The following is a 20,000-nucleotide window of genomic DNA, read 5'->3' as shown; positions in this document are numbered from 1 at the left end:
CAGTAGCAGTAGTAGTAGTAGTAGTAGTAGTAGTAGTAGTGGTAGTAGTAGTAGTGGTAGACATATCATCATCAGTATAATCATCAATATTATTAATATTATCATTATCACTACTGCTTATGATCATAATGATTATCATCATACGCATTATCCTTATCACGACTTTAGCCTACATCATTATCACTTATATTCACTATCATCACCATCACTATTGCGCCGATGATTCCTATTACGATCATCATTATCAAAACAAAAGCAACATACAAAAAACACCAATAGCAACAACAAAAGCGTAAAGCAAGAATTATCTTAAAAAAAAAAAAAAAAAAACGAAGGGAAAATATTTGTTCCCAGGTGAAATTAATGGCGGCAACTCAACTGCTCTGACACGACGGGGGGCAAAAAAAAAGTTAAATCGTCCGGCTAAAAACGGATCGTGGCGTCTTCATTCCCCTCTAAATCACTCTACAAATAACGCCTGTCTGCTCGGCCCAACAGCCTGACGCCCCGGGAAAAAGGATCATTCCTATGAAAGGATCATTCCTATGTAAGGATCATTCCTACATCCTGAATGGAAGATTCCTCGACGGGAGCGAGCGAAGTCAATGCACTGCCGCCACCGCCATTCCTCTTTTTTCTCTCTCTCTTTCTCTCTTTAAATCAGCTTTAAACGCAAAATATATATATATATACATATTCCCCTTCGTGATGTCATGGCTACGTCACTTCCGGTCTGTTTGTTTTGTTTCGTATTCGTGAGTGGAATCTTCCTCGTTTCGGATCGTGACGTCACGGCGCGGCGCTAGTGGTTGATTTTTGCCAACAACGGAATATTCCTCCCAGTCTGACGTCACGCCGCGTTAGTTGCAAGTGTGTATTTATGTTCAAGCTGGTTGTTGAATCTATGTCATGGCGCCTCTCTTCATCTTCCCCTACTTATTTCTAACTCTGTTTATTCTCTTTCTTCTCTCTTTTGTCTTTTCTTTCTTCTCTTTCCTATTTTTCTTCTCTTCTCTTCTCTTCTCTTCTCAGTCTCAGTCTCAGTCTCAGTCTCAGTCTCAGTCTCAATCTCAATATTTGTCTTGTCTCTGTCTTGTCTCTGTCTTGTCTTGTCTTGTCTCTGTCTCAGTCTCAGTCTCAGTCTCAGTCTCAGTCTCAGTCTCAGTCTCAGCCTCAGCCTCAGCCTCTGTCTCAGTCTCAGTCTCAGTCTCAGTCTCTGTCTTGTCTCTGTCTCTGTCTCTGTCTCTGTCTCTGTCTCTGTCTCTGTCTCAGTCTCAGTCTCAGTCTCAGTCTCTGTCTCTGTCTCTGTCTCTGTCTCTGTCTCTGTCTCAGTCTCAGTCTTGTCTTGTCTCTGTCTTGTCTCTGTCTCTGTCTCTGTCTCTGTCTTGTCTTGTCTCTGTCTCTGTCTCTGTCTCAGTCTCAGTCTCAGTCTCAGTCTCAGTCTCAGTCTCAGTCTCAGTCTCTGTCTTGTCTTGTCTTGTCTCTGTCTTGTCTCTATCTTGTCTTGTCTTATCTCTGTCTCTGTCTTGTCTCTGTCTCTGTCTCTGTCTCTGTCTCTGTCTCTGTCTTGTCTCAGTCTCAGTCTCAGTCTCTGTTTCTGTCTCTGCCTCTGTCTTGTCTCAGTCTCAGTCTCAGTCTCTATCTCTATCTCTATCTCTATCTCTGTCTCTGTCTCTGTCTCTGTCTCTGCCTCTGCCTCTGTCTTGTCTCTGTCTCTGCCTCTGTCTCAGTCTCAGTCTCAGTCTCAGTCTCAGTCTCTGTCTCTGTCTTGTCTCTGTCTTGTCTCTGTCTATGTCTATGTCTCATTTCCTGTCTGTCTCAGTCTCAGTCTCTGTCTCTGTCTCTGTCTCTGTCTCTGTCTCTGTCTCTGTCTCTGTCTCAGTCTCAGTCTCAGTCTCAGTCTCAGTCTCAGTCTCAGTCTCTGTCTCTATCTCTGTCTCTGTCTCTGTCTCTTTCTCAGTTCCTGTCTGTCTCAGTCTCAGTCTCTGTCTCTGTCTATGTCTATGTCTCAGTTCCTGTCTGTCTCAGTCTCTGTCTCTGTCTCTGTCTCTGTCTTGTATCTGTCTCTGTCTCTGTCTCTGTCTCTTCTCTGTCTTGTATCTGTCTCTGTCTCTGTCTCTGTCTCTGTCTCAGTCTCAGTCTCTGTATTAGTCTCAGTCTCAGTCTCAGTCTCAGTCTCTGTCTCTGTCTCTGTCTTAGTCTTGTCTCTGTCTTGTCTCTGTCTCTGTCTATGTCTATGTCTCATTTCCTGTCTGTCTCAGTCTCAGTCTCTGTCTCTGTCTCTGTCTCTGTCTCTGTCTCTGTCTCTGTCTCAGTCTCAGTCTCAGTCTCAGTCTCAGTCTCAGTCTCAGTCTCAGTCTCTGTCTCTGTCTCTGTCTCTGTCTCTATCTCTGTCTCTGTCTCTGTCTCTTTCTCAGTTCCTGTCTGTCTCAGTCTCAGTCTCTGTCTATGTCTATGTCTATGTCTCAGTTCCTGTCTGTCTCAGTCTCTGTCTCTGTCTCTGTCTCTGTCTTGTATCTGTCTCTGTCTCTGTCTCTGTCTCTGTCTCTGTCTCTGTCTCAGTCTCAGTCTCTGTATTAGTCTCAGTCTCAGTCTCTGCCTCTATATCTATCTCTGTTTCGGTTTAGGTTTCTGCCTCTGCCTCTTATTCCATCATTTTTATTCGCTTATCATCAACATCCTATCACCCTATCGCTGTCTGATCGTATTCACGAATGCATGGGAGGAAAATCAGGAAGGAGAAGAGGAAAGAGAGTGAGAGAAAACCAGGAGTTAAAGCGAAAGAGGGAGAGGGAAAAGGGGAGAGAAAGAGAGAGAAAAGAGGGGGAGGGGGAGAGAAAGAGAAAATCGAGAGCAAAAGCGAAAGAGAGAGATGGAGAAGGGAGAGAAAGATTGAAAAAAGAGGTAGAGTGGGAGAAAAAGAGAAAACCGAGAACAAAAGCGTCAGAGGGCGAGGAAGAAAAGGAGAGAGAGAAAAAAAATCCAAAAGAGGGAGGAATGGTAATCCTTTTTATAAAACTTGTTGAGGGGAAGAGGCTCGAATTGAAGTTGGGAAGAGAAAAAATAAAGATACAAAAGAAGAATAAAGACAAACCAGAGAAGGGAAGCACACTCCCCTCACCCCAAGCAAAAAAAGAATCCTGAATCATGAACAATAACCTGAAATGGAACTGAAGGAATGGACAGAATGAAAACAAAAGAAGACAATTATTTGACGTTGATTAAGATCCAAATTCAAGGTTTTTTTGTTTTGCTTTGTTTTGTTGCAGTTTTAACCGTGATGCCACTGCCAGACCAGATGAAAAGAAGGATTTTCAGTGTTGCGGGATTCGGTGGGTGTGTATATTCTTACACACACACACACACACACACACACACACACACACACACACACACACACATCAACACACACACACACATACTAACACACACACATACTAACACACACACATACTAAAATACACACGCGGACTAACACACACACACATTAACACACTAACACAAACTAACACACATACACACACAACATATTGTATATATGTAATATACAAATCTATACATACATTTATAGATAAAACACGATATCCATAAGAGAAAGAAAGAAAACCGGCCACGCAAAGGAAGGGGGAACTGCACCGCAAGCGGAAGGCGGGGAAGATTCCACTGAAAGTTCTCAGACAAGAAAGATCCAGGAAAGAGCCGTCTTTAGAGAGTTACTAATCAAGAAGGAGTTTTACATATACGAGAAAGCACTTTTCTTTCCTTACTCTTTCACTCCCACTCACTTCCTCCTTACCCCTCTATTCCCTTCCCCTCCCTTCCCTAACCCCCTCACTCCCCCTCACTTTCCTTACCCCCACACTCCCTCTCACTTTCCTTATCTCCTCACTCGCCCTCCCTTCCCCCCTACCCGTCCCTTTCCTTACCCCTTCACTCGCCCTTCCTTTCTTTACCCCTTCACTCGCCCTTCCTTTCTTTACCCCTTCACTCACCCTTCGTTTCTTTACCCCTTCACTCTCCCTACCTTTCCTTACCCATTCACTACCCTCCCTTCTCTAATCCCCTTCCCTCCCCTCCCTTCTTCCCTCCCTTTCCTTAGCTCCTCACTTCCTTCCTTCCTCCCTACCTCTCCTCTTCCTAACCCCTTCACTCCCCCTCCCTTCCTCCCCACTCCTTCCTTTGAACTTTTCTTAACGTTTGAAAGCTGTCAGTCAAACAAGAGATTCACAGACATAAAGGGACACAACAGACTGATCCTTGCTGACGCTAGAGAGCTGTCAGTCAAATGAGAGATTAATACACATAGATACCACAAACTGATCCAAACATGAGTCTTGCATACATGATTGCAAACACTAGACTGATCACGACTAAACAATTAATGACAGAAGCGCTGTCGGTAAAATTAAGTTACACTAACTTGGTCCCAACTGATATTACTTACGTAACAGAGATGCCAGTCAGGCAAGAATCTCGCATAAATAAGAGGACACACTAAATTGATCCTATCTGAGCTTTTACTTAAAAGAGCGGTTAGTCAAACATGAGTTTTGCATATATGAAGCATTGCACCTGAATCCTATCAATCGAATAACGAATAGCGTAATAAGATAAATCCTTGAATATCATTTGTTATGGGAAAGACATGATAAAAAAATGCCTTAAAAAATATATTGCTAACTTACACTACATGTATTTTCTCTTCAATTAGCTGATTACCCTTCTTTGCACCGGACTAACCTGGAACGAAAGAAAAATATTCATTGAAATATACAGTTTTGTTCACGCCACATAAACAGAATAAATTAATACAATAAGTAGAGCACTGGAATCATATATAAAAATCACACACACAGACACACATTCATGAAATTTCTTACATGAAATAGATACAATAATACAATTCACTCCTTTGTATTCAATGTCTAAAAATCCCGAGAATATCATATCCATACTGTATTAGAAAATCTAATCATAAATAATTCCACGAAACTAAACAATCTTACTTAGTATCAAACCTATAAATAAATAAATGGATTCATTAATTAACAAATCAAACTTTCTAAAGAGACAATTTCCGAAAACGATTAGCATCATTTAACTCTGAACTTCGCTCAAAGTTTTTTTTTTCCAAGCGAGTTTCCATACATGATTTTCGCGAGATTTTTAAAAATAATATGTCGCTAATTACAGTGCGGCTGACACTGCAATTATAAAACCAGAAAAGGGAGGACACTCGTGTATTATAAAAATCAATTAGTCTGTCTGTCTGTCTGTCTGTCTGTCTGTCTGTCTGTCTGTCTGTCTGTCTGTCTGTCTGTCTGTCTGTCTGTCTGTCCGTCCGTCCGTCGGTCTATCTACCCCCCTCCCTCCTATCCCTCCTATTTCTCCCTCCCTCCTATCCCTCCCTCCCGCCTGCCTATCCCTCCCTCCCTCCCTCTCTCCTATCCCTTCCTCCCTCCCTTCCTCCCTCCCTCCCTCCCTCCCTCCCTCCCTCCCTCCTATCCCTCCCTCCCTCCCGCCCTCCTTTCTCATAGATTTCCCATATTCACGCAGAACATATATTTCAAAACCGGTAAATTAAGAACGCAGAGTATACTTCAGTAGCCGAGACATCCCTTAGGGTGTCGTGACATCAAAAAGTACTACTGACAAATGGCTCTGGATTTTTGGCGAACGTTCTTCCTCGTCGAACTACTTCTTCTTTTCTCCTTCTTCTTCTTCCCATCGTTCTTTACCTTTTTTTCTTCTCCTTCCACCAATCCTAACCTTTGACCTACTCAGGCGAGTGACAGCCTTGCAACATCTTTCAACTCGTCGAAAAGAGCGAGGAGAAACCAAGTGATAAACGTCCTTTCGCCTTTTGTCTTGCGTCCGTTCCATTTCCACCTGCTGCTGTTTATAATGTTGTCCTGGTTTCGTTTTATTTTCTTTCTTGGCTTCCTGTTCTCCATACTTTGAATTTTCCTGTGGATATTGGTTTAAAATTTGGTTTCTTAGTTTTTTGTCTGTTTCTGTCTGTCTGTTTGTCTGTCTGTCTGTCTGTCTGTCTGTCTGTCTGTCTGTCTGTCTGTCTGTCTGTCTGTCTGTCTGTCTGTCTGTCTGTCTGTCTACATTTCTCTCTATATATCTTTCTTTCTTTCTTTCTTTCTTTCTCTCTCTCTCTCTCTCTCTCTCTCTCTCTCTCTCTCTCTCTCTCTCTCTCTCTCTCTCTCTCTCTCTCTCTCTCTCTGTGTATCTCTCTCTCTCTCTCTCTCTCTCTCTCTCTCTCTCTCTCTCTCTCTCTCTCTCTCTCTCTCTCTCTCTCTCTCTCTCTCTCTCTCCACCCTTATCTCTACCTTTACCTCTCCCTGCCTCTCCCTTTCCCTTTCCCTCTATAATCATCACCCCTTCCATTTCGATCTTCTTCTCTCTCTCCCTTTACACCCACCCTACCCACTACACATCAATCCCTCTACCTCCCCCTCTCCTTCTCCAGTTCCTCTCCCCTTCCATTTCAACCTTCCTCTTCCACTCCCTCTCCAATTCCTTTCCCTCTCCTTTACTACTACCCTTTCCATCCCTCTATCTACCCCAAACCCACCTTAAAATTAAAAAAAAAAAAAAAAAACACGAGTTCCGCCTTCAAATTGCCATAATTACCAATCCTTCAGGCGCACACCTCTCATAACAAATACCTCGACCCACCCACCCACCAACCCAACCCCGCAAAGAAGGGTTCTAATTTCCGGGCGACCCCTTCAAAACCGCCTTAACAAAAGGAAGGCGAAATCTCTCTTTCTCTCCCTCCTTCTATCGCCCTCTTGGTTGCATCACATGGAGTGCCTTCCGCAGCTCCTTTGCTCTGTGAAGTATTTGATCACAATCACGTCACGCGATGCTGGAGACTATAGGAATAGTGATGTGAAACTGGTATATAAAATGGGCAAAAGCACACACACAAACACATACACAGAGAGAGAGAGAGAGAGAGAGAGAGAGAGAGAGAGAGAGAGAGAGAGAGAGAGAGAGAGAGAGAGAGAGAGAGAGTGCGTTTTTATACGCCTGTTTCACTAAATACAGCATTAAATCATTTTATCCAACACCAGGGAAGTTTAGTATCCTGTTCACTTGTGCATACAGCATAAAAAAACAAAACTGACCGCCGCGTCCTTCAGGTGTCATCATTTAAGATTCTTTTTCAGTCAGCGCCTCAGAGAAATGTGAGGATTCATAATACAACAGCGGGCTTTCGGGATCGCCTCGACCACTCCCCCAGCCTACTTCTTCTAAATGGGATTCTTCACCTTAGAAATATCTACGAAAACTGTGTTTGTGCGTCTGCGCGCGCGCGCGCTCGCGTGTGTGTGTGTGTTTATATATACATACATACATATGTATATATATATATATATACATATATATACACATACATATATACATATATATATGTATATATATACATATATATGTATATATATACATATATATGTATATATATACATATATATATATACATATATAATATGTATATATAAGAGTATAAGTATATGTAAACATATATACATATATATATACATATATACATATATATATATATATATATTATATATATATACAAATGTATTCAAATATATTCAAATATACACACACACACACACACACAAACATACACAATAAACACATCCACAGTACACAAATCAAAATACCAAAACAAAAAAAAGAGAAGGTCAGCCTCGGCCACCTAATCAGCAGAGGCCGAGTCATGAGGACTGCACCACACGCGATGCTCCAAGACCCTCTTCTTACCCTTCGTGAGTTGTCTTGTCTGATCGGAGGAGTCGAGGGGATGGGGGATGGGGGATGGGGGGTGGGGGATGGAGGAGGGAGGTTGAATGATATGAGAAAGGAATGGATCAATCTCTTCTACTGTATTTTCTTTTCTTTTTTGTCTTTTTCTTTGTTCTTTTTTGTTTTCGTTATCCTTTTTACTTTCATTTTTCTTCTTCTTCTTCTTCTTCTTTTTCTTTTCTTTTTTTCCTTCTTCTTTTTCTTCTATTTCGTTTTCTTTTTCTTCGTTTTCTTTTTTCTTCTTTATCTTCTTCCTCTTCCTCTTCTTCTTCTTCTTCTTCTTCTTTTTCTTCTTCTTCTTCGTTTTCTTTTTCTTCGTTTTCTTTTTCTTCTTCTCCTTCTCCTTCTCCTTCTCCTTCTCCTTCTTCATCATCACCTTCACCTTCTTCTCCTCCTCCTCCTTACGCAGAAATAAAACAAAGCCAAAAGAGCTAGAGAACGAACGAAGCGAAGATAAAAAGGAGCTACAGCAGGTGATAAAGGAGCAGGAGCAGGAGCATAAGCAGGAGTAAGAGCAGGACAGGACCTTCCCGTATCCTCCATGATGGACAGGATGTGGGTGGATAACCATCTGATGGGTGAAGAGTCCTTTATGATAAAGGGCGTGGGACTTGGCAGGACCGACTAACCACTGAATATCCTCTGTCTTTTCTTCTTCTTCTTCTTCTCGTTTTTTTGTCTTCTTCTTCTTTTTCATCTCGTTCTTTGTTTCTTCTACTTTTTTTTTCTTTTTCCTCTTCCTTTTCTTCTTCTATTTCTTCTTAATTTTCTCATTCTCTTTTCTTATTCTTCCCATACTTCCTTTTTCTTCTTCTTGTTCTTCTCTTTCTTCTTCTTTCTTCTTCTTTTTTTCTTATTCTCTTTTCCTTTTCTTCTCTTGCTTCTTCTTCTTCCTCTTCTTCCTTTTTCTTCTTCATCTTCATCCTCCTTCCTCTCCTTTTCCCCTTCCTCTCTCTATCTTAAATATACTAATGTGTCATGAAATGCTCTAAAATTCTCAAGGAAACGATATATATGCAACGTGGCAGTTCATTGACCTGAGGGCCGTGACTTGGTCTTGTTGCAATGGTCTCTGTCCTTTAATTATATCTTAAAGATGTGTTCTTCTACTGAATAAATTCATTTCCGGTTTTGTTCCTACTCCTCCTGGCTGCGCGCTTATTACCAGTCATTCTCAGATGACAATTAAAAAGATGGACAGAATACCAATATGGTGATTAAGATAGGTTCGAGATATAAAAAGTAACGATGACATACAAGATATTAATAATAACAATAATAATATTAACAACAGTAATAACAACAACAATAATAATAATAACAACGATAAAAACAATCATAACACAGTAATAATAATGATATAATAATAATAATAATAACGATAGAACAACCATAACAATAATAATGATGAAAATAATAATAATAACAATAATAATAATAACAATATTCAAAACACAATAATAATAATAATAATAATAATAATAATAATAATAATAGCAATAATAATAATAATAATAACGATAAAAATAATCATAACACAATAGTAATAATAATAATAACAATAACAATAATAATAATAACGACAGAACAACCATAACAATAATAATGATGAAAATAATCATAACAATAATAATAATAACAATAACAATAATCAAAACACAATAATAATAATAATAATAATAATAATAATAATAATAATAATAGCAATGATAATAATAATAATAATAAAGATAAAAATAATCATAACACAATAGTAATAATAATAATAATAATAACAATAACAATAATAATAATAACGATAGAAATCATAACCCAGTGATGATGATGCTTCTCGACGAAGCACAAAGCTGTTTCGCATCTTTCACTCCATGCACAGTGACATCATCATCACTGCAGACAGAAAGAGCCGCAATAATGAGAATCGCAACAAACATCAATTCCCAGAAACGTGGTGTAAATTGGGCCGCAAAGTCAACAAAGTGCCAACAGAACTGCAGACTCATTTTCAAAGAACTTTTCATCTGTCTTCTGTTCCATCTGATTATCCCATGAAAGTTATCATTCCTTTTCTTTTTTTCTCTTTTTTTCTTCTTTTTTCAAAAGCTAATGTAAGAAAAGAAAGGGAAAAGGGTATTATCAAGATCTATGTGTATACACTTAGATATTATTCAAGATATAAATACACAAAAAAAAGATAAAGAAAGGATGCGAGACACTGTCATCAAGCCCTTACGACAGCATTTCACGGCCCATAGCCCTCGCTCGGGTGACTCCACTTAAGAAAGCAGTCAACCAGTGTAAACAAGAGGCTCCAGCAGCCAGCTCGGGCGATGGCCGGGGGGGGGGGAGGAGAGAGAGAGAGAGAGAGAGAGAGAGAGAGAGAGAGAGAGAGAGGGATAGGGAGAGAGGGAGGAGAGGAGAGAGAGAGAAAGAAAGAAAGAGAGGGAGAGAGAGAGATAGGAAGAAAGAGAGAGAGAGCGAGAGAGAGAGAGAGAGAGAGAGAGAGAGAGAGAGAGAGAGAGAGAGAGAGAGAGAGGAGAGAGAGAGAGAGGAGAGAGGAGAGAGAGGAGAGAGAGAGAGAGGGAGAGAGAGAGAGAGAGAGGGGAGAGGAGAGGAGAGAGAGAGAGAGAGAGAGAGAGAGAGAGAGAGAGAGAGAGAGAGAGAGAGAGAGAGAGAGAGAGAGAGAGAGAGAGATAGGGAGAGCCCTTGGTGGTGACGGGTCTCCTGTTCCTAAAATACCCAAAGGAGGAGGCGTCACCTCTCCGTTACATGCGCCGTCACACGCACCGGAGTCTTAGCACATCCATCCTGCCCGGGTCACAACACGCGCAGCTTCGTAAGCACACGTGGGCTCTTAAATATACATCGTCCGAAACACCTCCTACTGTACTGTGTTGTACCTAGTGTACACCGTGATTGTGTGTGTGTGTGTGTGTGTGTGTGTGTGTGTGTGTGTGTGTGTGTGTGTGTGTGTGTGTGTGTGTGTGTGTGTGTGTGTGTGTGTGTGTGTGTGTGTTTGTGCTGTCACATGTATGGCTACATGTGTGTGTGTGGGAGGGGGGGAAGGGTTTGTTTACACGTGTGTACGTTTCTATTTAAACAATGAGTCAAAAATTAACCCCCTACTTGTCTACTTATTATGCATGTAAGACACGCAATCTCGTCCCTCTGAAAAGAAGAGACAGTAAGAACGAGACTACATCATCCGACGACATTGAAGGATTAAAAAAAGAAAAATCTATTTCTTTACGTTCTGGTATAGCAAGCGACTGAATACAGCGCCCGACACTGTTAACCGCTATCCTCGTCACTATAACTCGAAAACCTTACAAAAGAGTCTCACCCATTACCATCATCGTACATTATATAATCCCAAACTCAATGATAATGCACTGTGGAACTTCGCAAATGCCTTCCCATCAACGGTTCATCATGACACTGATGTCCTTACTCATATGTTCAAATATGCTGATGACAACAAAGATCCTTTTGCTCTAAAACAAACGCAAAAAAATAAATACACTTCTTGGCAATGATGAACTCTGGAGCCAAGCCAACAACATGAAAATCAATGCAGAGAGAGAGAGAAAAAAAATAATTAAAGTCGGCTTTAACGAAGCGAATACAGAAATCCAACACAAAATGAATGATGTACGATCTATCAAGTATCAGTAGCATTAATCTTGAAATATATCAATCAAAGATAGCAAGGTATCTTTATGATTTATCCCATCATATCTCAGATTGCTACCTGCGGCAATTTATTAAATATCAAGACTTCATATGCAAGACCTAAAATAGACCAGGGATCCAATCACACTGTCGACACTAGAGATTTCATATGTTCAAGCAGTTCGTCTTATTCTTAGCTGTAAATATGATGAGAAAATGGTCTCTAAACACTTCATGCTTCGTTTGAGTTCCTCTAATTAATGAGGATAAGAATTAAAGCGAAAAATTATAAGTAAAATGGGAATGTCTGATACTAGTTTTTTCAAATTATTCAATAGTACATTTACTGGTTCATATTACCATCATTAACTTTAGCATTATTATCAGTATTATCATCATCACTATTATCATTATTAATGTTATCATTATGATTGTCATAATTATCATCAACATCTTTACTAGAATAATCATCATTATTATCACTATCATCATCACCACTCTTGTCACCATCACTGCTATCACCATCACTTCCATCATCAGGCAAATAGCATTATCATCATCACCATCATAACCATCACCATTACTTTCATCATCCTCATTATCATAACCACCACCAACCAACCTCACAAACACATTTATTGCATCATTCAACCACGACGTAAAAGCACAATTCTCACAAACTTTTATAGCTCGGCTCGTTCAATGGGAGTATTGTATAAACATGCGGATCTACACACACCTGTGGCAGGTGTTTGAGTGGCAAAAGAGGTAACGACCACGGATGAGAAATTTGGAGAATAATAATGATCGTAATCAATAATAATAGTGATGATGATGACAACAATGTGAATTATTATATATTTTTTATCAATACTACTATTAGTAATAACGATAATCTTAATCAAAACAATAATATTTGCAGTAATAATAACAATGATAACCATAATAAATATTACAATGATATTGACAATAATAATGATAATAAATTAACAATAACAATGATCTCTATACTAAATATTACAATGATATTGACAATAATAATGATAATAACAAATTTACCCGTTAATGGAAAAAGCATGAGGATTCAACTAGTATTTCCCTGCACTTCTCATTGCGTAATCGATGCGAGTACCCCCACAGCAATTAATTTTAATGGCCTCATTTATCGAAGTTCCATCTATCTTAGAGTAGGAAAAATTTCGCACAAATTTGAGTAGCGGAAAAATTAACTCAAACTTAAATAACGGAAAATACAACACATTTTTTTCATAAGGGGAAAAAATGACACAAGTTCGAAAATTTGAAAAAATGAGTATTTGAAGAAAAAAAATAAACACAATTTGAGGAGTTGGTAAAAATAATTCAAATTTGAGTACCATTAACGTTGCGTATATTCTAAAACCAAACAAAACAAAATACACACTAAATCACTAGCTTGTTTTGATTTTAGTTGATAACCCCTCCTCCCTCCTAAACTTTCCTGCAACCCATATATTGTTGCAGTTCATTTGCAAATATGCTCATTCATCCTCGAAATCGGACGTTGAAAACAATTTGACTGACATCGATATTGTTTTAATTAAATTCAGTTCATCAACATAGGGTGACTAGTTAAAACCGACTAGTCAAAGCTAGTAATTACATTAATTACAAGACTTATCAAAACAAAAATCAAAACAACACAACCATTAACCGGAAAACAGATATACACAAAAGAAGTTATACAATAACTTCTTTCTTGTATTTTGTCAATACACTTACAGAACGGACACATGCAACGACCCCATATCGTGATGAATGTTGCACCCTATTGCAATCACGATCATGAGTCATTTCCCTATTAATTAATCGGGGTTCTTTGAGGCACGAAGCGGGTACGAGGTAAGTTAGGAAACCTAAATTAAATAATAATAATAATAATAATAATTATAATAAAGCTTAAAACATAATGAAATTGGTGGCAATGATGATGGTCGTAATACTGGTAGAATAATAGTAACAAGATTAATGATGATGATGATTATCTTTATTACATTCATCCTCATGCTATCATTATCATCATTTTTAGTAGTTAATACAATTATCATCATTACCATCATTATAAAATAAATAATCATAATCATAATAATAATAAAAATAATAATAACTATAATAATAATCCTAATAATCATTATATTCATAACAATGATGATAACAGTGATGATAATAATAATAATAATAATAATAATAATAATAATAATAACAATAATAATAATAATAATAATAACAAGCAACAAAAATCCCGGATTCCTCTAATGACAATTAAACCACACACAGCCTCGATGCACAAATTCGCTTCATGCAATCATATTATTCTAAAAGCCCGATGCTCTATATAGCAATTGCATCATTCCCTATTAGCCATTATGCAGTCATGTGAATTCGTTATGTTGTAACTTGGAGCAATTTTTACCAGTTTTGAAAGGTTAAAGTTCTGAATAACAGCCATTGACGTAAATGTGACGATTACAGGCAATTGCAAGCATAAAGGTTAAAATGCTTCCGGGGATAATAATACTCAAAATTAACTGCGATTGCTTTATAGAATATAAAATATTAGAGTGTGTTAACGCACTGTGCATGGCTCGATAGGGTAATGGGATTCTGGTTCGCAATCGACATCAAATGAAGTTTAGAGAAGTTAGCAAAGGACGGAACCGCTACTAACTATTGTTAATCTGTCAGTATTCTCAGTGAAAAAAACACTGACACATACACACACACACATACACACTCTCGCTCTTACTCCCTATTCCCATTCCCATCCTCACTACCATCCCCCATTCCCACTCCCACACCCACAGTCCCACACCCACTCCCACTTCCCCCCGCCCCCACCCACCTCCCACCCCCACCAGCACCCCCACCCCCACTTTCCACCCCCACCCCTACTCCCATCCCCACCCCCACTCCCACTTCCCACACCCATCCCCACCCCCACCCCCACTCCCACTTCCCACAGCCACCCCCGAAAGGGAAACCTCCAGAACAGGACGCGAAGATCTCCATCCCGGGAAGCAGCCATCGATTTCTCCGGCACGTGGCTCTTCGGCTACATGTCCTTCGCCGAGCCTATCTTCGCGTGGGGAACGGGATCCGAGGCGACCGATTCCGCCGGAGATGCAGGCAGGGCTTTCCAGTTGTTTCGTTGTTGCTGCTTTTTTTGCGTCGAGAGGACAATGATAATAAGTGCATAGGAGTATAAATTGTATAGATGTATAGATATATACATACATACAAACGTATATATATGTATATATATATATATATATATATATATATATATATATATATATATATATATATACATATATATATATACATATATATATATATATATATATATATATACATATACAAAGATTGTACGATCGTGACGCATTCAGAAAGATATATTATACATATATATATATATATATATATATATATATATATATATATATATATATATATATATATATATATATATATATAAACACATAAATATACATATTTAGATATACATATACACATATCTATCTATCTATCAATGTACATATATATATACATACATATATGTATACATATACATACATACATATATATATATATATATATATATATATATATATATATACATACACACACACACACACACACATATATATATATAAAGTAAAGGTTATATAATCCAGAGCAATAGGGCCGCTACCCACCATCGTGGCCTAATCAGAAAGATCCCTCGCGCCTCAATACAGTGTACAAATGACAACTGCACTACAAGTGATTCTGGGAATGTACGAGTGGGATTCGTGTGTTGCTACCTGGGCGGAATGTACATCTGGTAACAATCATATGTACTATAGTCTCGTTACACTTGTTTTTCTGTAATTCTATCTGCTATATTTCCCTCACTGTAGTACATCTTTTTAACTGAAAAATAAGTGTCCTCACATTAGTATGAATGCCATGTACAAACTGAGACATTGTAGAGGAGTTAAGGATTCCTCTCTTGTACCTGGTGTAATCGTTCTCAAGGGAAATACATGTGTGTGTGTGTGTGTGTGTGTGTGTGTGTGTGTGTGTGTGTGTGTGTGTGTGTGTGTGTGTGTGTGTGTGTGTGTGTGTGTGTGTTTGTGCGTTTGTGGTTGTGTTTGTGTTCAGCGATACTCTGACATGTATATTTCAACTCATTTGTATGAATTCATCATCGTGAAGCGAAACAATTTTGGAAAACATCGACCCGAGTACTCTGATTTATCTTATGATGGTGATGGTGAGTATGATGATGGTGACGATGATGATAATGAGGACTATCATTATCATTATCCTTATTATCATTATTATTATTATCATCATCATTATTATGATTAACATTATCATTATCATGATCATTATTATTATCCTCATTATCATTATCATTATTATCACTATCAATATCATCATCAGTATCCTCATTATCATTATCATTATCATCATCAGTTTTACCACTGCCCATGAAAAAGAAAAGCAATAAAAGCAATAAACAACAACGGCACTTCGTTTATCCAGCGCGAGTATAAAGTACAAAGACATTCCAAGCAACTACCGATGCCAAACAGCAGCAAGAAGCAGAGAGAGAGTGTTTGTCTCAGCTCACAATCGGCAGACCAAACAATGTCCAAGCATCGGGGCGAGTGAGACGCTGCCAGGAAAATCCACGAGCGATATTAATGTGATGAGTCCAGTCTCTTTGAGAAAGAGAGAGAGAGAGAGAGAGAGAGAGAGAGAGAGAGAGAGAGAGAGAGAGAGAGAGAGAGAGAGAGAGAGAGAGAGAGAGAGAGAGAGAGAGAGAGAGAGAGGGGGAGGGGGAGAGAGAGAGGGAGAGAGAGAGAGAGAGAGAGAGAGAGAGAGAGAGAGAGAGAGAGAGAGAGAGAGAGAGAGAGAGAGAGAGAGAGATTGATTGATTTGATTTGATACAGTTTATTTGCAGAACAATTTACATGCCCTGCAAAAAGCCAGGGTAAGAGAGAGAGAGAGAGAGAGAGAGGAATGAGAGAGAGGGAATGAGAGAGAGAGAGAGAGAGAGAGAGAGAGAGAGAGAGAGAGAGAGAGAGAGAGAGAGAGAGAGAGAGAGAGAGAGAGAGAGAGAGAGAGAGACCGAAAGAGAAAAATATATGATTTTCTTTTCAGAAGTTCAACACAAGACAAGTCAAGCAAAATCAAACAACCTGAAAGACAACATACACGGAAACTCTCCCTTGAAATCACACAATGAATAAAACAATCGAACAATAACCTTAAAAAAAGAGAGATTAAAAACTCTAACACTGAGTAAGCGAAATGACGGTTTCGAAATCAACTTCGGTTTCATCTTCAATTCAGACCTTAAGATAAAGTCGAGGTAGGTTTCGAAACTGTCGTCTCATCTTTTTCAACAGGTCAGTACTGTATGTGACGTTTTTTCCAATGCTCCATTATCCCCATCCGTTAATTATCACAATTCTTAACATTTATACAATAAAAAAACGTGTACATTTATCTGTGCAATATTCATATATTCGATGCCACATATTTCTTCCTGCTATACATTTCCTCATAGAGTATTATGACATCCATACATCGTATCGAAAACGAGGCATAGTTTACAAGGCTCCGATGCAACCTTTTGCAACATTCGCAAACATGCACAGCAGCGCTCTATACACGTGCGTCGAATCTCCTTGGAGTAAGAGCTTCCCCCATCATCCCATCCCTTCCGAAAGCACACGTAAGCCTAAACAAATAAAAGAATTTGTAAAGCCAGCCATTCTCCGTGTAAGCATCGCCCGCCTCGCACTTCTTTCATGTGAAGCGAGTCTTTGTGAGAACATTCTGAGGAAACTCTTGACTTCGCCTTCTCTTGCGAGTTGGGAAGATGCAACATGCAGCTCTCATGCAGCACTTTTCTTTTTATTTCTATCTTTAAAAGGACTGTACTCGGGCGTATCTTAATGAACGAAGACGAAGAAAGAACTATTTACTAACAGATTCTAGGGTCAAATAACCACCCACCCATAAATGGAGGAGAATAACGCCCAACGTATCTAAAAGGCAAAATATAATCAAAATGGACAAACAGTATGTGAAAATATCTCCCACCTCATTTACATATCCCTCAGCTTTTCCCACGACCTCTACACGCATCTTACAAGATAAAACGCTGAGTGTCACCAAAACACAACCGAAAACATCATCATGGCTCATTGAAAAAAAACAATAATTTCAACCCCTCTAACTCCTCCCACATGAGTAGTACACCAACCAACAAGCCGCCCTATATTATAACAAACGCCCTTATTTCTTTTTTCTAACCCAATGCGTTCATCACAGCGCAGAGTCAAGACAGCGGCCAAATAGAATACACAAGGAGGGTACGAATGCCACAGATGGGACATACGGAACGTCATGATCCGAGTTACATGAATAGGCAAAAAGTAGGGTAAGTACATCTTATGTTGACGGGGAACGCCTCTGGCCTGAGGAGAGGGGCATTACGATAGGGGATGAGAGGATTAGGAAGGAAGAGGGTGGAAGGGGAGGAGAGGAAACGGGGGGGGGGAGAGGGGGAAGGGAGGAAGGAAGCTGAGAGAGGGGGAAGGAAGGGGAGGCGGAGTGAAGAAAGGGAATGTGGGTTGTATGGTAAAACACAGAAGGGTAAATTGGAATAGAAGTATGTGCATGTGCGTGTGTGTATATGATATGTATGTGTATGTGCGTGTGTGTGTGTGTGCGTGTGTGTGTGTGCGTGCGTGTGTGTGTGTGTGTGTGTGTGTGTGTGTGTGTGTGTGTGTGTGTGTGTGTGTGTGTGTGTGTGTGTGTGTGTGTGTGTGCGCGTGTGCGTGTGTGTGTGTGTGTGTGTTTGCGTGTGTGTGTGTGTGTGTGTGTGTGTGTGTGTGTGTGTGTGTGTGTGTGTGTGTGTGTGTGTGTGTGTGTTTGTGTGTGTGGGCGTGTGCGCGCGCGCGCGCGTGTGTGTGTGTGTGTGTGTGTGTGTGTGTGTGTGTGTGTGTGTGTGTGTGTGTGTGTGTGTGTGTGTGTGCGTGCGTGAGAGGGAGAGAGAGAGAGAGAGAGAGAGAGAGAGAGAGAGAGAGAGAGAGAGAGAGAGAGAGAGAGAGAGAGAGAGAGAGAGAGAGAGAGAGAGAGAGGGGAAAGAGAAAGAGAGAGAGAGAGGGGAGAGAGAGAGAGGAAAGAGAGAGAGAGAGAGAGAGAAGGGGTTGAGGGAGTAAGTGAAACAGAAAAAAAAGAAGGGAGGGAGGGATGGAGAGAAAGAGAGAGACAAAGAGAGAAAGAGAGACAAAGAGAGAAAGAGAGACAAAAACAAAGGAAAATCAACAAAGGTAAAAAAACAAAGTCATGAAAATGATCAAACCTTAAAGCAACAATAAACGTCGCTCTCCGCTTATCCCCTCACCCCCACCCCCACCCCCTTCTCCCCCCTTGATAAGAATCCCACCAACCTTCCTTCCCGCCAGTGCCACTTCGACCCAAAACAAGCCGTGCCACAGTAAACAAGAGGAGCGGCGCCATGTGCCACCCCTCCACTCCTGGCACCGAGTCATTATGCGGCTTCTCGACCCCCGCACGGTGCCAGCGTAGAGTGCCAACCCTCTATTACGTCGACGCAGCGGTGGCGCCAGGAGGGAGACCAAGGCGTTAGGTGTATGCGATGGGGGGAAGGGGGGTCAGGGGGAGGGATCGGGGCAGGGGTGAGGAGGTCAGGGGAGGGAGGAAGGGGGAGAGGGTAAAGGGGGGATGGGAATAAGGGGAGGGGGCTAGGCTTTGGGGATTACGAGGTGAGAGGGGAGCTAAGGGGATGGGGATGGGGGTGAGGTGGCCGGACGTTACATGGCGAGGATATCAAATCAGATTGGAAGCTAAAAAAATAAAACATCGGTGTAAAATAATCAAAATAATTTACAAAGTGAAGACAAATAAAAAAATAAATGAATGAATAAACAACTATAATTCGAAATTAGAATGGAATATAGGTGAATCGTAAATAAATAATTTGAGGGAGTACCACAAAGACAAAATAAAATGAAACCAGTGAGAGGAAAGGAAATTAACTATTTGATAGCGTTCTCTCCAGTCATTTGCATGTTTGTCAGCTTTGAGTCCAGTCTCCCTCATAGATCAATAAAGTGACTAACTGGCTTTCCGTACATCATCTTTTCCTAGATTAGGCCTACTCTTTTCCTAGAACACAATACTACAATTTTCTCACTCGCTGGATATTCCATCTATCTTAAGATCACTCCTTCATTAAGCTACAATCCTACAATCAGTCCTCTTTCTGTCCATCTATTTCGCTAGTTTACTCCTCTACTACATCACATAACTAAAATTATCTAACTCTCTATCGCTACACTTCTTTCAGATTAGTTTTCATCTTGCTCATTCCTCTTCTCTCTTGCAATTCCTATCTACAGTTATATTTATAGTGCCATGTATTGGTAACTAAG

General features: G+C 39.9%; 1 protein-coding gene across 3 annotated transcripts in view; it reads right to left on the bottom strand.

The window, feature by feature from the left end:
• The window catches only part of LOC147469099 (uncharacterized), a 357,565-nt gene that overhangs the window by 284,692 nt on the left and 52,873 nt on the right, over nucleotides 1–20,000 (bottom strand). For 2 of the 3 annotated variants that reach the window (XR_015192194.1, XR_015192195.1), the window contains exon 2: nucleotides 4,686–4,740. The exons of the other annotated variant lie outside the window; for it this stretch is intronic. The gene's annotated coding sequence lies outside the window, so the exon portion shown is untranslated. The remainder of the gene's footprint in view (nucleotides 1–4,685; nucleotides 4,741–20,000) is intronic. 3 annotated transcript variants of the gene reach the window in all.

This window comes from Penaeus japonicus, unplaced genomic scaffold (assembly GCF_977035675.1).
Source record: "Penaeus japonicus unplaced genomic scaffold, GWHDUDI00000001_assembly GWHDUDI00000024, whole genome shotgun sequence".
NCBI lineage: Eukaryota > Metazoa > Arthropoda > Malacostraca > Decapoda > Penaeidae > Penaeus > Penaeus japonicus.
Note: the sequence above shows the minus strand (reverse complement) of the source record. Positions and strands in the feature narration are given on the sequence as shown.